The sequence below is a fragment of the Tamandua tetradactyla genome, chromosome 16 (genome assembly GCF_023851605.1).
Source record: "Tamandua tetradactyla isolate mTamTet1 chromosome 16, mTamTet1.pri, whole genome shotgun sequence".
NCBI lineage: Eukaryota > Metazoa > Chordata > Mammalia > Pilosa > Myrmecophagidae > Tamandua > Tamandua tetradactyla.
In genome coordinates, this window is record NC_135342.1 from 25,960,203 (window position 1) to 25,983,640 (window position 23,438).

The window sequence follows — 23,438 nt, forward strand, 5'->3', positions numbered from 1 at the left end:
TTTTAAAATGGTAACTTATGTGTGAGACTAAAGCAAAGAATGTTTATTTGGTACAAAATTTATATTTTGACTAGTGCATTTCCTAATATAACTTATGTAGACAGCTTAACTGAATACCATAAGTACATGGAACCTTAAGTAGGACATGAGATTTTGTTGGTTTGTCCAGAGGGATGCCCCGATAAATCCCAGAGTGATTTGAATAGTGAATAAAAAAGTATTTTCAAAGACCACTTCGGGGAATGGTGAGAAAGGGGGAAAATTCAACTTTCCCAAGTTGAATTCTGAATACTCTCACAAGCAGTGCAGACAACCAAAGCTATAGGTTGAACCCCCAATCTTGCATTTGTTCATATGAAACTTACCCCCACCAAGGATAGGTCAAGCCTACTTAAAATTAGGCCTAAGAGTCACCCCCAAGAGAGCCTCTTTTGTTGCTCAGATGTGGCCCTCTCTCCAGCCAACACAACAAGCAAACTCACCACCCTCCTTCTGTCTGCGTGGGACATGACTCCCACGGGTGTGGACCTTCCTGGCAACGTGGGAGAGAAATCCTGGAATGAGCTGAGACTCAGCATCAAGGGATTGAGAAAACCTTCTCTACCAAAAGGGGGAAGAGTGAAATGAGACAAAATAAAGTGTCAATGGCTGAGAGATTCCAAACAGAGTCGAGAGGTTATCCTGGAGGTTATTCTTACGCATTAAATAGATATCACCTTGTTAGTCAAGATGTAGTGGAGAGGCTGGAGGGGAACTGCCTGAAAATGTAGAGCTGTGTGCCAGTAACCATGTTTCTTGAAGATGATTGCATAATGATATAGCATTCACAATGTGACTGTGTGATTCTGAAAACCTTGTGTCTGATGCTCCTTTTATCTACCTTATCAACAGATGAGTAAAACGTATGCAATAAAGATGAATGATAGGGGGAACAAATGTTAAAATAAATTTAGATTGAAATGCCGGTGATCGATGAGGGGGAGGGGTGGGGGGTATGGTATGTATGAATTTTTTTCTGTTTTCTTTTTATTTCTTTTTCTGAATAGATGTAAATGTTCCAAGAAATGATCATGATGATGAATATGCAACTATGTGATGATACTGTGAATTACTGATTATATATGTAGAATGGAATGATCAAAAGTCAAGAATGTTTGCATTTGTTTGGTGTTTTTTGGTATTTAAAAAAAAATTAAAAATTAAAAAAAAACATGGGCATTTGGGTTGCTCTTGGACAAGCTGGGTGACATCTGCAGGTGGTTGTGGTTGCAAAAACTGAGGAACTGAGAAAAGAAGAGAACTGGAGACCACCCAGCTGGTGTAAACAGCCTAACGCGGAAGCCCAGAGTGCTCAAGAGTGCACAGATGGGGAGACAGGAACTAGGAAGTAAGCCAAGCTGCGTTCCTTGAATGTGCTACCCTCACTAGCACAGCCCTGTGACCCGCCACTCAACCCACACCCCATGCACCTGAACCCTGTGTCACCCACCTCCCCACCTCACACTCCAAGCGCCCCCACCCTACCAATCCCTCACATGCATACCTGTTCCACAACTCCACCTCTAACACACGCACACCTGCCCCAGCCCAACTCACCTCTTCTGCAAAAGTGCAGTCTCACCCCACACCTTCTGAGCCCTACCTCCCAGTCCTTGCTCCCAGCAGGGAGTGGACAGTGCATTAAGGCTGTAGGTGCTTAACCTCAAAACCAGGTTACACCGCCCCCCGCCCATACAGTAGTGTAATAGCCATGGCCCCAGCTCCGCGCACATGCTTATCAGTCTACGGTCCTCCCAGATATGTGCATGTGCATGGTCCCCAGTCATGCACTCCAGCTCTGGGCAAGCACTGACCTGTGCAACCGGGTCACATCCATCCCTAGCCCATGCAGGCGCAATGCCAACCAGCTGCCCTGTGCTCTGCACATGTGCATAAAGGGCCATATGTCCTAGACCAGTGCACACCATAGCCCCACCCCCCAGACTTGTGCACAGCCACATCTTCCCTGCTGTTGGGCACCTATGCTCACAGGTGTCAGCACAGCATCCTCAAGCTGCGCATAAACCTGTGCTGCAACACATCACTACACTGTTGTGCCCCACCCTGTGCCCTGCATCCTGCTCCACATCCATCCTGCAAATACAAGGCTTTAGACTACTGAATGAAATCAACTTCCAAAGTAAACCAATCAAGATATTTACATGCTGTAAAGACAGCAGAAGATCATTAAACATATGATGATGCAGACAGATACAACCCAGCCTAACGACAAATTAAAACACCAGAAGAGACAAAGACATTGGAACAACTAATCAAACTCTACTAAATAAAATAAATGGGATGGCCAATGGTATAAAGGAGATCAAGAAGACACAAGAAGCATAAAGAGGAATTTGAAAGAATAGATAGAAAAATAGCAGATATCACAGAGATTAAAGATGCTGGAGACTAAATAAAAAACATACTAGAGATATACAACAGCAGATCTGAAGAGACAAAAGAAAGAATAAGCAAACTGGAGGACAGGACAACTAAACATGAACACTTAAAACAGCAAATGGCAAAAAAGATGGAAAACTGTGAATTGGATCTCAGGGAAATGATGGACAAAACAAAGCACACAAATACAAGAATCACTGGTGTCCCAGAAGGAGCAGAGAAGAGTAAAGCGCTTGGAAGATTAGTGGAGGATATAATGGGGGAAAACTTCCAACCCTTATAAACTTCCAACATAAATATACAAGTCAAAGAAACTCAACAAACTCCAAATAGAATAAATCCAAATAAGCCTTTCCCAAGACACATACTAATCAGTCTGCTAAATGCTGAAGAAAAGCAGAAATCCTGAAAGCAGCAAGAGAAAACCAATCTACTATATACAAGGGTAACCACATAAGGGTGAGTTCAGACTACTCAAGGGGCACTATGGGGGCAAGAAGGCAGTGGTATGATATATTTAAGACCTGGAAAGAACAAGATTTCCAGCCAAGAATTCTGTACCTGGCCAAATTGTCCTTCAAAACTGAGAGAGATTAAAATTTTCACAGACAAATAAATCCCGGAAGAATCTGTCAACAAGAGACTGGCCCTACAAGAAATAGTGAAAGGAGTTCTTCCAGTTGAAAAAAAAGACAGGAGAGGGAGCTCTGGTGGAAGGCACAGAATTGAAGAGCAGCAGTAAGGGTAACTTAAAGGATAAAAAGATATAGAGGGAAAAGAATATATAGATCGGACAAATGAAATCCAAAGGATAAGATGGTGAATTCAAGAAATGCCTTTTCAGTAATAACTTTGAATGTTAACAGATTAAACCTACCAATTCAAAGATACAGATTGGCAGAATGGATTAAGAAACATAATTCAGCTATATGCTGCTTACAGAGACTCATCTTAGACACAAGGATACAAATAGATTGAAAGTGAAAGGATGGAAAAAGATGTTCCACACAAGTTGTAACCAAAAGAAAGCAGAGTAGCTATACTAATAATGGACAAAATAGACTTTAAATGTAAAGACATCATAAGAGACAAAGAAGGACACTATATATTAATAAAGGGAACAATTCACCAAGAAGATATAACAACCATAAATGTTTATGCTCCCAATCAAGGAGCTCCAAAGTACATGAGTCATTGGCAAAACTGAAGGGAGCAACAGATGTTCAACAATAATAATAAGAGACTTCAATACACCACTCTCCTCTATAGACAGAACAATGAGACAGAAGATCAATAAGGAAATACAGAAGTTAAACTACTTGATAAATAAATTAGACTTACAGACATATATAAGTCATTACACCCCAAAACATCATGATATACATTCTTCTCTAGTGCTCATGGAACATTCTCCAGGACAGATCTTATGCTGGGGCACAAAACAGGTCTTTATAAATTTAAAAACACTGAAATTATTCAAAGCACTTTCTCTGATCACAATGGAATGAAGCTGGATCTCAATAACCACTGAAGAACGAGAACCTTTACAAATAAATGGAGATTAAATAACACACTCTTAAACAACCAGTGAGTCAAAGAAGAAATTGCTAGAGAAATCAGCAGCTACATGGAGATGAATGAAAATGAGAATACAATATATCAGAACATATGGGATATGGCAAAGGCTGTGCTGAGAGGGAAATTTATTGCTCTAAATGCCTATTTAAAAAATCAAGAAAGAGCACAAATCAAGGACTTAACTGCTTCCCTGGAGGAACTTGAGAAAGAACAGCAAACTAAACCCAAAGCAAAATAGAAGAAGAGAAATAACAAAGATTAAAGCAGAGTTAAATGAACGGGAGTATAAAAGAACAACAGTAAGAATAAATAAAACGAAAAGTTGTTTTTTTTAGAAAATCAATAAAATTGATGGGCCACTAGCAAGACTGACAAAGGAAAAAAGAGAGAGGATGCCAATAAACAAAATCAGAAATGAGGAGGGGTGCATTACCACAGACTCCAAAGAAATAAAAGAACTCATAGGAGGATACTATGAACAACTATACACCAACAAACTAGGCAACTTGGAGGAAATGAACAAATTCCTGGAAACACACAAACAAGCTACACTGATTCAACAAGAAATAGAAGATCTCAAGAAACCAATCACAAGTACAGAGATTCAATCAGTCATAAAAAATTCTTCCTTCAGGGCAGGCCATGATGGCTCACCAGGCAGAGTGCTTGCCTGCCATGCCGGAGACCCAGGTTCAATTCCTGGTGCCTGCCCATGCAAAAAAAAATCTTCCTACACAGACAAGCCCAGAGTCATATGGCTTCACAGGGGAATTTCATTAAACATTCCAAAAAGAAAGAACACCAATCCTGCTCAAACTTTTCCAAAAATTTGAGGAAAAAGGAACACTACCTGTATCTAGTTTGCTAGCTGCTGGAATGCAATATACCAGAAACGGAATGGCTTTTATAAAAAGGGAAATTTAATGAGTTGCTAGTTTACAGTTCTAAGGCCGAGAAAATGTCCCAATTAAAACAAGTCTAAAGAAATGTCCAATCAAAGGCATCTAGGGAAAGATACCTTGGTTCAAGAAGGCCGATGAAGTTCAGGGTTTCTCTCTCAAGTGAGAAGGCACATGGCGAACACAGTCAGGGCGTCTCTCTCAGCTGGAAGGGCACACGGCAAACACAGCATCATCTGCTAGCTTTTTCTCCTGGCTTCCTATTTCATGAAGCTCCCCGGGAGGTGTCTTCCTTCTTCATCTCCAAAGGTCGTTGGCTGGTGGACTCTCTGCTTTGTAGTGTTGCTCTCTCTGAATCTCTCTGAATCTCTCATTCTCCAAAATGTTTCCTCTTTTATAGGACTTCAGAAACTAATCAAGACCCACTCAAATGGGTGGAGACATGTCATCCCCTAATCCAGTTTAACAACCATTCTTAACTAAATCACATCAATCAGGGAGATGATCTCATTACAGTTTCAAATATACAGTATTGAATAGAGATTATTCTACCTTTATGAAATGGGATTTATATTAAAACATGGCTTTTCTTAGGGGGCATACTTCCTTTCAAACCAGCACACTACCTAACTCATTTTATGAAGTTATTATCATTTTAGTACCCAAACTGGGTAAAGATGCTATATATGAAAGGAAAAACTACAGGCCAATCTCCCTAATGAACATAAGATGCAAAAATTCTCAACAAAATACTAGCAAATCAAATTCAACAACACATTAAAAGAATTATACACCACGACCAAGTAAGTTTATACCAGGAATACGAGGGTGGTTCAACACAAGAAAATCAGTTAATGTTATACAGTACATTAAAAAATCTAAAGGGAAAAATCAAATGATCATCTCAACTGATGTGGAAAAAGCATTTGACAAAGTTCAACATCCTTTTCTGATTAAAACACTTCAAAAGATAGGACTCAAAGGTAACTCCTCAATATGATTGTGGGCAGATATGAAAAACCAATAGCCAGCATCATACGCAATGGAGAGAGAATGAAAGCTTTCCCCCTAAGATCAGGTACAAGAAAAGGAGGCCGTCTGTCACCACCATTATTTGACATTGTGTTGTACTAGAAGTCTACCTAGAGCAAAATCAGGCAGGACCAAGAAATAAAAGGCATTCAAACTGGAAAGGAAGAAGTAAATCTCTTATTATTTGCAGATGACATGATAATATACTTGGAAAATCCTGAGAAATCTACAACAAAGTTACCCAAGCTAATAAACAAATTCAGTAAGGTGGCAGGATATAAAATTAATGTGCAAAAATCAGTAATGTTTCTATACACAAGCAACGACTTAAATGAGGAGTCAGTTAAGGAAAAAATTCCACTCAAAATAGCAATTGAAAGAATCAAGTACTTAGGAAGGAACTTAACTATGAGCGTAAAAGACTTGCACACAGAAAACTATATAACGTTGCTAAAAGAAATCAAAGAAGATCTAACTAGGTGGAAAGACATTCCCTGCTCATGGATAGGAAGGCTACATATACTTAAGATGTCAATTTTACTCAAATTGATCTACAGATTCAATGCAATACCAATCAAAATTCCAATCACTACTGGGTAAACTAGGAAAAACTAGTTACCAAATTCATCTGGAAGTGAAAGAGACCCCAAATACCTAAAAGCATCTTAAAAAAGAAGAATGATGTGGGATGATTAACAGTTTCTGATTTTAAACTTATTATAAAGCCACAGTGGTCAAAACAGCATGATACTAGCACAAAGACAGAAGTATTAATCAATAGAATTGAATTGAGAGCACAGAAATAGACCACCAATTCTATGGTCAAATGATTTTGACAAGGCCCCCAAATCCACTGAACTGGGAAAAATTAGTCCTTTCAATAAACGGGCATGGGAGAACTGGATATTAATAGTCAAAAGAATGAAAGAGGACCCTTATATGTTATACCCTATACAAAATTAACTCAAAGTGGATCCAATACCTAAATGTAAGAACTAGCACCATAAAGCTTCTAGAAAATACAGGCAAACATCTTCAAAACCTAGTAATGGGAGATAGCTTCCTAAACTTTACACCCAAAACACAAGCAACAAAAGAAAAATAGATAACTGGAACTCCTCAAAATCAAATGCCTCTGCACATCAAAAGGCTTTGTCAAAAAGGTGAAGAGGCAGCCTACTCAATGGGAGAAAATATTTGGAAATCACACATTGGACAAGTGTTTAATATCATATATACATAAAGAAATCATACAACTCAACAACAAAAGAACAACCTAATTATAAAATGGGCTAAAGATATGAATAGGCATTTTTCTGAAGAGCAAATACAGATGGCTCAAAAGCACATGAAGAGATGCTCATTTTCATTAGCTATAAGGGAAATGCAGAGCAAGACTACAATGAGATACCACCTCAAACCTGTAAGAATGGCTGCTATTAAACAAACAGGAAACTATAAATGTTGGAGAGGATGTGGAGAAACTGGGACATTTATGCACTGCTGGTGGGAATGTATTATGGTACAGCCACTATGGAAGACAGTTTGGCGGTTCCTTAGGAAACTAAATATCCAATTGCTCTATGACCCAGCAATGGCACTACTTGGTCTATACCCAGAACAGCTGAAAGTAGTGATACAAACAGACATTTGAACATCGATGTTCATATCAGCATTCTTCACAATTGCCAAAAGGTGGAAACAATCCAAATGCCCATCAACAGATGAGTGGCTCAACTAAATGTGGTATATACACACAATGCAATATTAAGCAGCAGTAAGACGAGATGACATCCTGAAGCACAGGACAAGATGGATGAGCCTTGAGGACATAATGCTGAATGAAATAAGCCAGACACAAAAGGATAGATACTGTATGAATCCACTTTTATGACCATGGTAAGGGTAAAATCAGAGGCTTATAATACAGAATATAGGGGACTTAGAGATACCTAGACGCTAGAGATAGGTGAACCATTAGCTAATGTGGTTGAACTTCAATGTAAGGGAATAGATAGGAGTGAAGGTGATTCTCTAGTGGGTCTATAAGTAATATTACCATATTGAAGGTGAACAATATTGAAAGAAGTTGTATAGACCTATGTGTCCCACTGAGTAACACTAGAAATATACACGAGTTCTTGCAAGAATTACTTCAAAGGTATGATTCATGTACAAAGAGTATTTAAGTCCAGGGTACAGGGAGAAAACTGCTATTGCATGCTTAACAGGAAAACATCAGGAGAACCACAGTAACAGCAGGGGTAAATAATGGGGGGAGGGACAAGTGTTAAGGGGAGGTTTAGATTTCCTACTTGGTGAGGGTGTGCTTATTGGATATCTTTCTCTTGGGAACAATGAAATTATCTGAAATTGAGAGTGTTGATGGACTGTGGACTCTTGAGCATTATACATTATGCTTAATAAATGCAGGTGCAGAAAGATGCACTAACTGAGAAGTAGATTGGCTAATGATGGTGTATACAAATGATTGAATACTGTGCTGCTAGAAAAAGAAATGAAGTCAAGAGACATGAAATGATGTGAATGAACCTGCGAGACATCTGGTAAGGCAAAATGAGTCAGAAATGGAAGAACAATTATTATATTACCTCTTTTAGAAAATGCTTATAAGAAAATAGAGGCCTAGATTGCAAACTCTTTTAGCAGACACATTGAGTGGTAATTGTTATTTCTGGATTTTGAGAGGCTGTTTCATATATCAATTGAGAGATAAGAACGAAGCCGATCAGGTGTGTTCAGTTCCGAACACAGGATTAAGGAAGACATTGTCTATATTTTAGAACCACACCTGCTCTTTGAAACCAAAGGAAGAAAAGTTTATTTTGTTTAGAACTTGAATTTTCTGTAGCACATTACTCTAACTCAACCTTTCTGGGTAGCTCATTTGAACACCTGAAACACAGGGAGCCCAGAATAAGAATGAGGGCCTGTAATCTTCTATAGCTTAAATTAATGCCTGGATACATCCTAGGATATATTAAGAAGATAATCAAAAAGTATTGGCAAAGTCCCCTGAGGAATGGGAGAAAAAATATGGAACTATTAAATTTTAATTGGCATCAGGGAATGCCAATACTGTGTAAAAAATTGGGGACAGCCAAATCAACGGGCCAAGCCCTTGATCTTGAGGCTTATTCTTGTGAAGCTTATGTAAGTAACAGAAAAGCTTAGCCTACCTATAGATATGCCTAAGAGTTACTTCTGGAGGACCTTTTTAATTTATGAAACATATCCACATACAAACACAAACATTCTTACCATATGATCATTCCATTCTTGTTATATAATCAATAACTCACAATATCATCATAATAGTTGTATATTCATCATCATGATCATATCTTAGAACATTTGCATCAATTCAGAAAAATAACAAGAAAACAGAAAAAAATTCATACATACCATACCCCTTACCCTCCCTTTCATTGATCACTAGCATTTCAATCTACTAGATTTATTTTAACATTTGTTACCCCTATTATTTTGGAGGACCTCTTTTGTTGCCCAGATATGGTCTCACTCTCTCTAAGACCAACTCTGTAAGTGAAATCATTGCCCCGCCCCCTACATGGAACATGACATCCAGGGGTGAAAGTTTCCCTGGCAGTATGGGAAATGACTACCAGGGATGAGTCTGGCCCTGGCACCGTGGGATCAATTCCATCCTGACCAAAAGGTGGAAAAGAAGTGTAACTAATAAAGTGTCAGGGGCAGAGAGAGTTCAAATAGTTAATAGGTTCTTCTGGAGGTTGTTCCCATGCAAGCTTCAGTTAGACCTTGCTACCTATCATAACTTGCCAAACCCCAGCCCAAACCATTCCAGGCAATCCTACAGACACCTAGGGTAACATATAAGATTCTATAAAGATTCCATGCTCTAGGGTAACTTTCCAGGAACCTATAACTTCCAGGTAGGTCCCTGGACCAGGTAAGTCCTGAAACTTAGAGGGCCCAGCCTCTCCACAACAGCTAGTGCTATCTCCCTACCCCATATTATTGATAGATACTTTCAACATGAAAAAGTTAGAGTGGCCATAACCCAAATATGCCTCAAGAGTGGGATAGAAAGATCAAAGGTGATGGTGGAGTTTACAGAGAAGGAAGGTTTAACAAATGAATATGATTGCTGACTCTTTAAATGGATATTTCTTGTAGGCTTCAGTATCTTAGAGTAGCTAGGAGTAAAAATCTAAAATGGTGGCATTGTAACCCATACCAAACTCTGAAATTTGTTCGACAACTAATTGCTGTTCTGGGCTTTGAAATTTATTGCTTTTTTGTATACATGTTATTTTTTTCATAAAAGAAAAAAAAAAGTCGATCGTGATGATAAAAAATATTCATTCTTTCTAGCCTCCTATATTCTGGAGCAGCTAGGAGGAAAATCTGAGATGATGTTATGCAGGCCATGACAAACTCTGGGATCTGTCCTGTAACTACTTGAAGAATGCTTTGAAAACTGTTGCTTTTTTTTTCCTTTGCTTTGTATACATGTTATATTATACAATAAAAAAAGTTTAAAAAAAGCTACAAGTAGAAAAGAAAAAAAATAGAAAAAAGTGCTACCTAAAATGGTATTATTCAGAAATATCTGCTATTATTACATATTCATATATATCTATCATCTTGCATGTACCTATGCATAATATATCTTATTTAAAAAAACTGATCAATCAGGTATGTTCTATAACTAATTTTCCTCACTTGTTACTCTCTTGTGAATATTTTCAATGGTATTTAGTATAGATTTCCATTAAATTCTATAAGACTATAACATACTGTTATATTGAGGACTCATGCACTTAAAAAAAAAGGAGATTTTCAGAGTTTGTTTTTTGCCATTGCAAAAAATGTTGCAATAAATATTCTTTTGTACTGGGGCTATTATTTCTGTAGGGTAGGTTCTCAGGGGCAGCAGTGCTGGGATATAGCCTATAATGGAATATTATATAGCTGCTAAAGAAAAAAAAATCTGTATTACGAAACAGCTCCCAAGATCAAGGTGTAGAACTTTATGTGTAACATACACTTGTTTTTGTATTATCACTGATGGGCAGATCTGGAATGGCTGTCCTCACAGGAGGGGAACTGGGTGACCTCAAAGGAGGGGAGGGAGGTTTATTTTTTACTGTATACCCTTTTGTGCAGTTTGAAATTTTTATCATGTACATGAACTTCACATTCAAAAAGTAAGATTTTTTTTTCAGACTGCCTTCTAAAAAAGTCACAACGATTCATGGATTCTCCAATGACTTGGGAGAGTATTTAGTTAAGCTCATTAATGCCCTCTATTTCTCTCCTTCAAAGCTGTCCCTTTTCTTTTTGGCTTGGTACAAAATGAAACATGTCAAATTTTACCTTTTTGCAATCCACAATTCTTCCTATCCTACAGCCCCAGGGCAGGCAGAAGGCAAACTCCCAGTGATGCTAATTTTGACAAGTCAGTATGGACAGCACTTCCCAGCATCACAAGATAGAGAAACACAAGCAAGGTCGGAACCAAGTCTTCAGGGACCTGAGGGCTCCAATGAGCAGTGTAAATGGGAGCAGAGGCTCTTTCCTCCAATGCTGGCAGGTAACACAGTTGCTTTAAATTCAAATTGGCTGAGCAGTGCTTGCTAGCTGAGTGGCCTGGAGTGCCCCATAAACACAGCTCCTCAGAAAGGGTGAGGGAGGCCTGCAGAAGCACTTACTGCCTAAGGGACTTGCACTCTTGGGAACAAGGCCAGAGTCAAGAACCACCAGGGAACAGAAGACAAAGAACAGGGAAGAATCAACTCCTACAAACAAGAGGCTCTCTAGTTCATTTCCTACTGGCCGAGTCATCCTCCAGTATTGGCTCACAACCAAAGGCCTCGCCAGTCACTTCTTTTAATCCTCACTGTGACTCATGGGAAGGGAAAACAAAGTTGCACAGAGCAAAGGCCCCAAGTATAGCAGAAACTCCACCATAATGCACCTGCTACTGCCACACTGGCTGAAACTCTAGGCTCACTTGGGTGTGTGGGAGAGTGGGGGTGGGAGTGGAGGGCAGGGGGAGATGGATGTGGTCAGATGAGAAAACAGCTCTGGGGAAGGTGGGGGATAAGACAGTATGGGAAATCTCTAAAGTGGATGCAATTCTATATGATTCAGACTGTAGCATCAGGCCTTGTCCTGCCAGTTACACACTGCTAATACTCCACACTCTGGTGTGAACTAAGCTTGGGCAGAGCTCTCCATGCAGCTGCTGGAGTGGGATCCTAGCCTTAGCTGGAGCAGTTTCATCCACCTGGAATGCCTTGCTCTTGATCTTTCAAGACTGAGCTTAGCAAGGATGTGTGCACATGGGTGTTGTGTACACATGGGTGTTGGCTGCAGCAGCCTCTGTGAGTGGGGAAAAATGGGAGACAGCCCAAGTGTCCATCACCAGGGACTGGCCAACAAATTGCAATGCAGCCATGTAACAGAATTCTTTGTGTTGCTTCTTCCCTCATCCTCCACTGCAAGTCCATTAGCTAGTTCTGTTGCCGTTTATGCCAAAATATACACTGAATCCATTCCCTGTTCTCCATCTCCTCCTTCCTAGGTGAAGTCATCATCATGTTTCCCATGGACAGCAAAATTAGATCTCCCTCTTGTACACCTGAGTCTACTCTTGCATTCCTAGTGCCACTCTTCATACTCAGCCAAAGACATCAAAACAAATAGGGAATCCCATCAGGCTGCCCTCCTGCTTAAAAGTCTCCAACATCTTTTGATCCTGCTTAAGATAACATTCAAACTCTTTCCCATTCCCACAAGGCCCTGTGTAACCTGTCCTCAGGACCCCTCTTGGACCTCATCTCCTTCCACTTTCTACCAATCACTCAAATGCTCCAGCCACACTGTCCTTCTTTCCCTTCCAAACCTATTCCTGCCCCAGGGTCTCTGCGCATTTTTGCCTTACCTATTCTCAAGGCTGACTACTTCCTGCCCTGTGACTGTCCCCTCCTCAGGAAGGCCTTCCCACCACCTCATTCAAGTGGTCCCTATTTCACTCTGTTTTCATTCCTTGCAGAGCATTTATCACTACTGTTATTTTTCATGTTGTTGTTGCTGTTTATTATCTGTCCTGCCAAAGAGAACATAAACTCTGTGGGTTGTAGAAGACTTATCTTGTTCACAACTGTATTCCCAGCCCCTGGAACTGTATGCCGGATGTCTACAGGATGCTCAGAGCGTATCTGCTAAATGAATGCTCTTGCAGCAGTTACAAAAATAAGACAGAGGTATAAACATCCATGACTTTTTGTTGACTGAAAAAAAAGCAAATTGTGTATAGACACACTTCTATGTGCATAGAAAGAGATCTTATTTATCGGTCATTACCATGAGGCCCACCCTAGGTTTAGCATAATCTCAATGAATACTCGCAATAGCTCAGGAGGTGGGCATTATCATCATGACTCCTGAATTATTATAGGCAAGGCCACTGAAGGTCAGAGAGGTGCAATAACTTACCTAAGAGCAAACACCAGGTAAACAGGGGAGCCAGGGCTCTATTTAGGTAGCCTGGTCCCAGAACGCCTATCTTTTTTTTTTTTTTTTTTTTTAACATCTGTTCCCCCTATTATTTATTTATTTTTAATCCATATGTTTTACTCATCTAAGGTAGATAAAAGGAGCATCAGACACAAGGTTTTCACAATCACACAGTCACACTATGAAAGCTATATTATTATACAATCATCTTCAAGAAAACATGGCTACTGAAACACAGCTCTACATTTTCAGGCAGTTTCCTCCAGCCTCTCCATTACACCTTACCTAAAAAGGTGTTATCTATATAATGTGTAAGAATAACCTCCAGGATAATCTCTCAACTCTGTTTGGAATCTTTCAGCCATTTACACTTTATCTTGTCTCATTTCACTTTTCCCTGTTTTGGTCGAGAAGGTTTTCTTGATCCCTTGTGCTGAGTCCCAGCTCATTCTAGGATTTCTGTCCCATGTTGCCAGGAAGGTCTATACACCTGGGAGTCATGTCCCATGCAGAGAGGGGGAGGGCAGTGAGCTTGCCTGTCGTGTTGATTGAGAGAGAGGCCACATCAGAGCAACAAAAGAGGTTCTCTTGGGGGTGACTCGCAGGCCTAAATTTTAAGTAGGCTTAGCCTATCCTTTGCGGGGTTAATTTCATATGAACAAACTCCAAGATTGAGGGCTGAGCCTATTGCTTTGGTTGTCCCCACTGCTTGTGAGAATATCAGGAATTCTCCACTTGGAGGAGTTGAATTTTCCTCCTTTCTCACCATTCCCCCAAGGGGACTTTGCAAATACTTTTTTATTCCCTATTCAAATCACTCTGGGATTTATGAGGGCATCACTCTGGACAAACCTACACAATCTCATGCCCTACTCAAGGTTCCATGTACTTACGGTGTTCGATTAAGCTGTCCACATAAGTTATATTAGGAAATGCACTAGTCAAAATATAAATTTTGTACCAAATAAACATTTTTTTTGCTTTAGTCTCACATAAGTTAAAATTTTAAATATGAATTACCATCTATTTTCAATACCCTGTAGTACTGACATTCCTTTGTTCTTCCTCATGTAAAAATATTTTAAAATTTTTACATTTACAGACTGCCTATTCTTTTTTCAACAATTTTTTTTTTTTAACATGGGCAGGCACTGGGAAAGGAACCTGGGTCTCCAGCATGGCAGGCAAGAACTCTGCCTGCTGAGCCACTGTGGCCTGCCAGGCTGCCTATTCTTAACTGCGCTATTCACAGTCCTGACCCCTCTGCCTGTGCCTCCCCAGCCCTGCCTGACTCCTTTGTCTGTTTTCCCATTCACAGCCCTGACTACTCTGGCCTGTCACTGCCTGAAGTCTATCTCTCCCCATAAGTTGTAAGCTCTGAGAGAACAGGGCCCGAGGTCACTGTGTCCCCAGCATCACACAGTCCATAGCAGATGGCCAATAAATGTTTAAAAATAAGTAAATGGTATACACCCTCTAGGAGAGGAAAGAGGCATTCAACAACTCATTCTCAATGAATCTGTAATCATCAAGGTATTCTAGGTCATGAAGGAGGAGTCCAGGACAGTGGGCAATGTGTTAGAATATAATAGGGAGGGGGCCTTGACCTAGTGTGGGAGACAGGAAGGGTCATGTCCTCTACAGGAAGAGTAAGAGCTGGCAAATGAGAAAGGATGGGGAATGGGTTCCAAGCACATGTGTTTGTGTGACCTCTGCCTGTTCATCCCTGCTCTTGGTCATATGGCCAGGCCAGCATGAACCAAAGACATCTGTTCAGAAATGAAATATTCCCATGTTCTGTCTAGAAACCCCACATATTGTCAGTCAGATGGAGCCATGTTAACTGGAGAATCCAGCACACAATATTAACTTATAACATGTACTGAAGTGCTTACATGCCTCATTCTTTATATGCATAAACTCACTAAATCTGCATCTCTAATTATACCCATTTCCCAGCTGAGGAAACACATCCAAAAGAGTCAAAAGTTTTGTTTAAGATAAACCTGGCTAGTGGGTGGCAGAGCTGGGATTTCAAACTGTGCTTTTACCCACCTCTCTATGCCTTTTCAAGGCTGCCAAGATCACACTGCCCTCATTCAGAGTATCATGGATTTTTGCTGAGGTAAAGTTTTACATGAATTTGTCAATTCTGGAAACCATACCAGCCTGGATTATAGACAGCAAATGAGGCAGGAACAATGCTGGGGAAGAGGAGTGGGCTCAGGCTGGCACCAAGAGACAAGAAGAGGGATGAAAACTCTGATTCTGGCCTCAGGATAGCAGAAAAACTAGAAACATGGAAACTGCCTAGAGGAATATGTGGACTGACCAGGAATAACACTAAGAAGAAGCAAAATATAGTCAACAAATTCAACAGTAAATGTGAATATTGCAAGTATAGACATCTCTGGATCTATACACTGAAAACTGGTAACAGCAGTTGCCTCTGGGCAGGCGTACTGGGTGACAGGGTGACAGGGAAGGAGAATTTTCACTGTATAGACTTCAAAATTTTTAACCCTTTGAATAGATTACCAACTCAATAGGCAGGTAAAATTAATATTATAGAAGTATATAAGAAATACATATGCATATATACAGCAAGCTAGTGTGCAACTCAATCTCATAAAAATTGCAGAGGTTTAAATATTGGCTCTAATTTAGGGCAGCTCTACGACCTACTATTTTGTGGGGCCTTGGTCAAAGTGCTTAAGCTTTCTAGGACTGTGTCACCATCAACTTGGGGGGTGGGGTGGGGAGCAGGATAACAATTAGACCGTCTGGGTTGTAATCCCAGCTTTGCTACTTCCTGGCTGTGTGATTTAAACTCTCTGTGGTCCATTCCTCTCAATTGTAAAATGGAGATGATATCAACACTGGTCTCAAAGGGCTATTGTAGGGATTCTATAAGATGACCCACATAAGGAACTGAAAATGATGACTGACACTTATTGCTCAAAATTAGATTACTATCATCATTATTATATTTTGTTAAATGAGAACAATCATTTCAAGGTTTTATATGTAAAAATACTTAGTAGTATGTCTCCCTTAAGGTAGATACTGAAAAGACTGCTACTGTTTATATTATATTACTGTTCGCCCTATCACTTCATTCACTCTGGCAAGGTTCAGTAAGCACATAGTCTACAGAAGGGATAACAACTTTAGCAAAACAGACTTCGTCCCAGCCCTCGTGGAGCTGATGTTACAAAGAATGTAAGTTGAGTGGTTCTGGAATGAAAGGTGGTGGAGGCAGTCAGGACAGGGCCTCTGGAGTGATGTGTGAGGGAAGATCTGAAAAAGGAGTCAAGAGGAGCCAGGCCAAAATAAGGTGGAGAAGAGGAAGCACTCCAGGAATAGGGAACAAAGGATCTGAGTAGAGAACTAACGGGGTATATGGCTCTTAAAGCAATGGTTTTGAAGCCAGAGAGCTCAGGAGGCGGGGTGGGGGGAGCTGTGGGATGAAGTTGGAGTGGGCACCAGGCAGAGGCCATACTGCTCTGGGTCTAATGGGCAATGCTGAAGACTTGGCCCCTCTATAGAGGACTACTTTAGGAGACTGGAAAATGCAATAGGGCACATGCCTCATCTTCTAGAGGTTCTGAAGTGAAATGAAGATTTAGTGTCACTGGTCAAGAAGATGGCCCATTCTGACCTCAAGGGGTCCTGCTTTAATGATTCCTAGCAGAGGTCCTGTTAAGGGGGTGTTCTAATTTGCTAGTTGCTGGAATGCAACATACCAGAAACGGAATGGCTTTTAACAAGGGGAATTTAATAAGTTGCTAGTTTACAGTCCTAAGGCCGAGAAAATGTCCCAATTAAAACAAGTCTACAGAAATGTCCAATTTAAGGCATCCGGGGAAAGATACCTTGGTTCAAGAAGGCCGACGACTTTCAACGTTTCTCTTTCAGCCGGCAGGGCACATGGCGAACATGGCGGTATTTGCTGGCTTTCTTGTGGCTCTGCCAAAAGGGACTCTCTCCCAAATATTTCCTCTTTTAAAGGATTCCAGTAAGCAACTCCACCTTCAGTGGGTGGAGACACATCTCCATGAAAATCATGTAATCAAAAGTTACCACCCACAATTGGGTGGGTCACATCTCCATGGAAACAATCAAAACGCTCCCACCCAGCAATACTGAATGAGGATTAAAGGGCATGGCTTTCCTGGGGTCCACCACAGATTCAGACCAGCACCGGGGGCAAAGTGGCCACCTAGGTGGGAACAGGGGGAATGACTCCATGCCTGCCTATAGCGAACTGACCCAGGAAGAGCATTTAACCTCAGCTGGGCCTATCACGAAGGACCCCTTTTCCTGACCATGGTTAATTAGTCCAGAGGGAACTGGCTGATCTAAACTGGACCAATGAGGCCCTTCCCTGGGTTGTTCTGGACTTGGGTTAAAGAAAACAAAAGGTTATTTTCTTTGGGACCTTGTATTGCATAGTGTACAGCTTGTGCTTGCGAATGGTCAGGTTTCCCACCAAACAGGGAAAAAGTCAGAGAGAATATGAGTATGTGAAAATGAATAAAGGGAAATGAATACAGGGAAAACAAGGTGGTGAGGAAGAAAATCCTGATAGCTGCATTTACCTTTCACTTCCAATCCACATGCTGGTTGCTTCCCAATGCCCACTCCGTCCCTCCTCTATGAGTGGTTTTGGGTAGAAGCAATCAGCTGGCTTGTGTGATTCCATCCCTCTCTCACAGTAATTGGTTCAGGAAGATCCCATGACATATGCTAGTCCACAGAGAGGAGCTCAGGAGCTGTGTACTATGGTTGGGTGCAGACAGTCTCTCTATTTCTTGGGACAGGAATGAGAAGACATAAGCCTGGACCATTGCAAGCAGCTAGTTTGCATCTTCCAGGAGAACCACTTTTGAAGTTGACACTGACATGAGATGGAAGAACAGAGGGAGGGTCACTGGTGATATTCCTGAATTCCTAGACCAACCAGCCCAGAAGCTTAATCTACCTCTGGGCCTTCCAGTTACACGAGCTAAGCCTTTTCCTTAGGGTTTATGTCCTTCTGAGTCGGTGTTTTTGTTACCTGCAACCAAGTAACTGACTGGTACACAGTGCTTCCAGAGGCCTTGCTTCCATTCTCTGTGCTATTCCAGCATCCTCTGATTAAATCCTCCTCTTCTGCTTAAGCTGGTTCTATTGATATATGATTACAGGCCTAACGAACTCAAGATTATTGAGGACAGCAGTGTAGCAATTTAGCCAGTGACTTAACTGCCCTGTCACAGTTTCCCCAGATATGAAATGGAAATAATAAAAAACATATAATTGGTTAAAAGGATTAAAAATGATTTACATAGCACACTGTACACTCTCAACCCATGTTGGTAATTATTCTTCTAAAGCACGGAAGAGTAGTTGAAAGCATTATCTCTAAGTAAGGAATTACCCATATCCCCACTGTACCATCTTGCCTGCAGTTCTTTTGTTCAAGTCACCAAATCCTTTTCACAAATAGTCCCAAAGAATATCCAGTGCAGTTTTTGTCAGAATGGATGTCAAATTTGGCATCAGTGGGGTGGGGGTTGAGAGGTGTCTGAATGAAAGAGATTTGACTCAACCTCTCTGAGGGTGGGGTAGTGGAGGAAGCCCTCATGAACTCAAAGAGAGTCCAGATGGAAGAGAAACCACAATGTGGCAGGTTCCGCAACCAACTGTCACTGGGCTCCCGGGCTGGCTTCCAGTCAGATCTGTTCTCTGTGCAGCTATGAGGTAGCAGGAAGAAGGGACCCCACCTCAGTTTACATTTACAACTGGGAACTGACACCATCACAGGAAACTCAGGAATAAATTCAGTTAGGAAATGAGAACTGTAAGATGCTTCCATAGCAACACCCATCTGGAGCTCCCTGCCCACAGCTGGAAATATTCAGAAGTAAGGCTTATCTAGAAATACACACCAACTTTATTTTTTATATTCACACCCGGAATATGTTATTTAAAACTTCGCTTCTTTGGGGGAGCCTCTGGGAAGCCCCTGTTCTGCAGCTCAAAAGGAAAAATGAGATCCTTTTTCAGGATGCTTAAAACACAGTATTCATCTCGGTAGCTGCTTGTTCCTCATGTCTTCTCCCTTCCTGCCTGTGGGCTTGGAAAGGAAGGGACCATGTCTGCCTTGCTCACTCTCTGGCCCAGAGGATGACCCCGATCAATGTTTACTGAATAAATTAACTGTCCTGTTTCCAATTTCACTGTTATTTATAACTTTAGCTAACAACCTAAGCACTGGTATGTACAGGGCAGTGAGCTTAGAGTGTAGCATACCTTCTGAGGTACAACTGTCGTGACTATTTTCAAGTGAGGTTCCTTCTCCAGATCGGATCCATAAAAGACTTGAGTTTTTCATCTCAAGAGAAGGATGGGAGAAGAGTCGGAATACCCAGAAACAAGGCTGGGAAGGTGAAGGGGTAAATGTGACAGAGTTGGCTTAGATAAAAAAACGTTCTAGGTAGAAATTTGACAGAACTCAAGTATACCTCAACAAAGAAGGTTGTGGCATGGGCTTCTCTGGACACTTAAACATTAAACAGGCAGCTGCATTCTGGGAGAATTCCACCTAATCTCTCCAGAAGCTACAGCTTATATGATTTCTCACCCTTTCAAATATCTTTTCCTGTTTATGAAAGTAGTATATATTAAAAATTTGGAAAACAAACAACTATCCAAAGAAGAATATAAAGTTACCCATTATCTTCCCACCAAAGAATAACATTGTAAAATGATGGCTCATTTCCTTCCAGTCTTTTTTTGCTGTTTATATAGAAAAGGAAGAGAGAGATATCCCTCCTTTCAAAGTACTTTCACCTCTGTTTTTCTAGGAGATTTTGAACATCAAGTAAAAAAACAGTATTTTTAAATGGCAAAATTAAGCATATCTCTCCAAACTGCAGATCATTCGGGAAGAAGGAGCCTTCCCTCTTCCTTTCCTCCAATTTTTGCTTCCACCTAAATCCCTACTATAGTACTATAGTAGGGATTTATATATATACATAAATACAGATATATATAGAGAGATATATATGTATAGATCAGCAGTTCTTGATCTTATCTGTGCATCACCATAATAATTGCCTCAGATGATATATGAGCAACTACTAAAGAAGAGAAGTTTAAAATACCTTACAATTACTATCCAATTTAACCCTTACAACCCTATGAGGTAGGTACTATCAAAATTTACAGATGAGGAAACTGAGGCACAGAGAGGCTAAGTGACTTTCCCAAGGTCACATGGCCAGTAAGTGGTAGCGCTGTGATGTGAACCCAGGCCATCCAGCCCTAGGTTCACAGTGCTCAAGACCCTGGCAACAATGACACCAACTATGAGCTTCAGGCAGGCTTCCAAATGTCTCTATTACCAGGCCTGTCATCAAGGCTATTCGTAATTCTCTCCAGACTCATTCTGTTTCCTAAAGGAAATGAGAAATTGCTGGAATTCAGCAAAAGCAGGACAGCCGGAAGCTATAGCTGACCACATCCACATGTGGGTCTCCTGTTAGGCTGCCTAAGAAACATTCTTAAACAATGACCTTTCTGGAGGGCACCTGGGGTCAGCTCAACTGACAGTAACCCACCCAGGCCCAGACAGAAATGTGAAGGCCCCTCCCTAACTTCCACAGGCAGTGGGATGGAAAACATGTCAAGCCCTTGGAAAAAAGCAGCCCAAAAGCTATTCACATATGAATCTGGAGATAGGACCAGAGGCAGCTGCTGTTTGGCAGGGATGGGTAAGGACATGTCTTGTATGTTCAGAAGATTAGTGGGGCTGCAGTCAACTTTTGGTCACTGGAGGATCAGACAGTTACATTTTGTCATCACCATGCAAATCCTTGGAGAAAAGCTACTCGTGACTTCTCCACCCCAAGGCAAAACCAGACCCACCACCATGGCAGTGGTGGTCTCTGGAGCTTGGCCCTCCCCTCCGGGGTGTGAAGAGGAAAATCACCATTTCAAGAAAAGGTCTCTGAAAGCCCTGTTCACAGAAGGAGGTGAGAAACTGCTAGTATCCTTTCAGCTTTTAAGCCAAAAGGATCTTTGGAGAGAAGAACCAGGGGTACAGTGGGCTGCAAGGCCTGGGCCCAGAGCCCTTTAAACTGTGCAGCAGAACTTCAGTAACTCTTCCCCACTTCAGGATTTCTAGGCTTCTTTTGTGTTTGTGTTGAAGGTAGTGATGGTGCTGTTTTATTGTTAACATTCTAAAAAAAGTAGAGAAGGGTACAATGAATCCCTTTTCCCACAACCTGAAACCCATAGTTAACAATGATCAAAACTGCTACATTAGTCTTGCCTATTTCTTATCTATTCTTTCCCCCTTTCCTTCTCGCTGAAGTATTTTAAAGCAAACCCCAGACATCATGTCATTGCACCTTTACATATTTCAGGTTGCAGCTCTGAAAAATATGGACATTTTCTTACATGCCCACAATATTAGGCTGGTTTCATATCAAATCAAAAGTATAGTGAATTTTTTCCCTAGAAGATAAGACCCAGTGCTGACGAAGGAATAGGGAAATGGGTCACCTCAGCTTCTGCTTTTGCAACAATGCCTTTCTGGGGGGCCTTTTGGCAATGCAAATAAAAAAGGTTTAATAATCACACATACCTTCTGACTCAGCCATTCATGTACTTACCAAAAAAATATTTACTGATGTCTACCATGTGCCTGGCAATGTTCTAAGTAGTTCTTCCCCTGGTACAGGTGCAGAAGCTGGGGCACTGAGAAGTAAGGTCGCAAGTCCAGAGGGCTATACAGTTCTGAACTGCCAGAGCTAGAATTTGTACCCTGGTAGTCTGGAGTAAAGGGTAACATTAATCCCTGGCAAGGGACCATTTTGGGCCTTCCACTTGGGAGACCATGGCTCTAGGTTCCAAACAGTACTCCCTAACTATACTGGTGAATACTTATTATGTGGAATCTGCCGTAAACCCTGTATGAGCTAGGGACTATTGAATCGTTTCCGCTTTTCAGAGGGTGAAGACGCGTACTGAAAGTCACACACATAATTGCAGATGTAAGCTGTATGCCCAGCACCTTACTCCTGGCCTTCAGGACATACCTCTCCAACAGGACAAGATGTGGCTCACCAAGCTCATGTTTCCCCCACCCCCAAACATCACCTTCAGGGACAGGCACACGTCCCGTGCTATCCAGTTAGGGTCTTCTCTAGGCCTAGCCTAAAGAACAAGAAGTTTTCTTTCCACTGGATTGATAAACTAGGATTTACATTTGGACCCAGGCGTTCTGCACCATGGAGTCAAGCAGAATGAGGCAGAAACAGAGCCCCAATGATACATTTGAGCCCCCAACTGAGCTATGTCTGTAGCTCCCTTCCTCTAGACTTCCCAGTGACATCAAACTCATCTTACAATCAAAAGAGCCTTGATTAAGGTACACACTCGATCTGCGTCGCTGTCCGCCCCCCCCACACACACACACATTTTGTTCATTTAGTTCTCTCTGCCAGGAGCCAACCTTCCTCACACCAGTTTCCTGTGCACCTGGCAGGACACCTACTCACCTTTCAAAGCCCAACTCAATCACTCCTCTTCCCTCTAGTGCTCCCTGTCTCTGTCCACGCAGAATTACCCTTTCCTCTGTGTTTCTGCAGCACTCAAGGCTCTTGATCATCATATTGCATTGTGGCCATCTGGGTGTCTCCTACTGGGAAGGGAGTACCATACAGGGACTACAAGTACAATCCTGCAGGAGGAAAGATTTGGGTTCAAATCTCTGCTCTGCTTCTACAAGCTCTATGATATCCTGGGCAAGCCATTTTCTCTCTTTGATCCTTGGCTTTTCTCCTCTGTAGAGGACAGTAGTAGTATCTGCCTGTGGCAGACACTTTGTGTAGTTTATAGCCATTCCCAGCCTGTCTCTCTTGCTGTCTCCCACCCACCCCACCCCACCCCACCACCCCCATGCTGGAGACA

The 23,438-nt window shown here is 41.4% G+C and overlaps 1 protein-coding gene and 1 long non-coding RNA gene across 13 annotated transcripts in view; both read right to left on the reverse strand.

The window, feature by feature from the left end:
* SIPA1L3 (signal induced proliferation associated 1 like 3) overlaps positions 1–23,438 on the reverse strand; it is a 308,825-nt gene that overhangs the window by 189,662 nt on the left and 95,725 nt on the right. The gene's annotated exons all lie outside the window — the stretch shown is intronic.
* The window catches only part of LOC143659253 (uncharacterized), a 30,074-nt gene continuing 8,402 nt past the window's right edge, over positions 1,767–23,438 (reverse strand). Inside the window, exon 3 of the long non-coding RNA XR_013163483.1 lies at positions 1,767–23,208. This is a non-coding gene — a long non-coding RNA (uncharacterized LOC143659253). The remainder of the gene's footprint in view (positions 23,209–23,438) is intronic.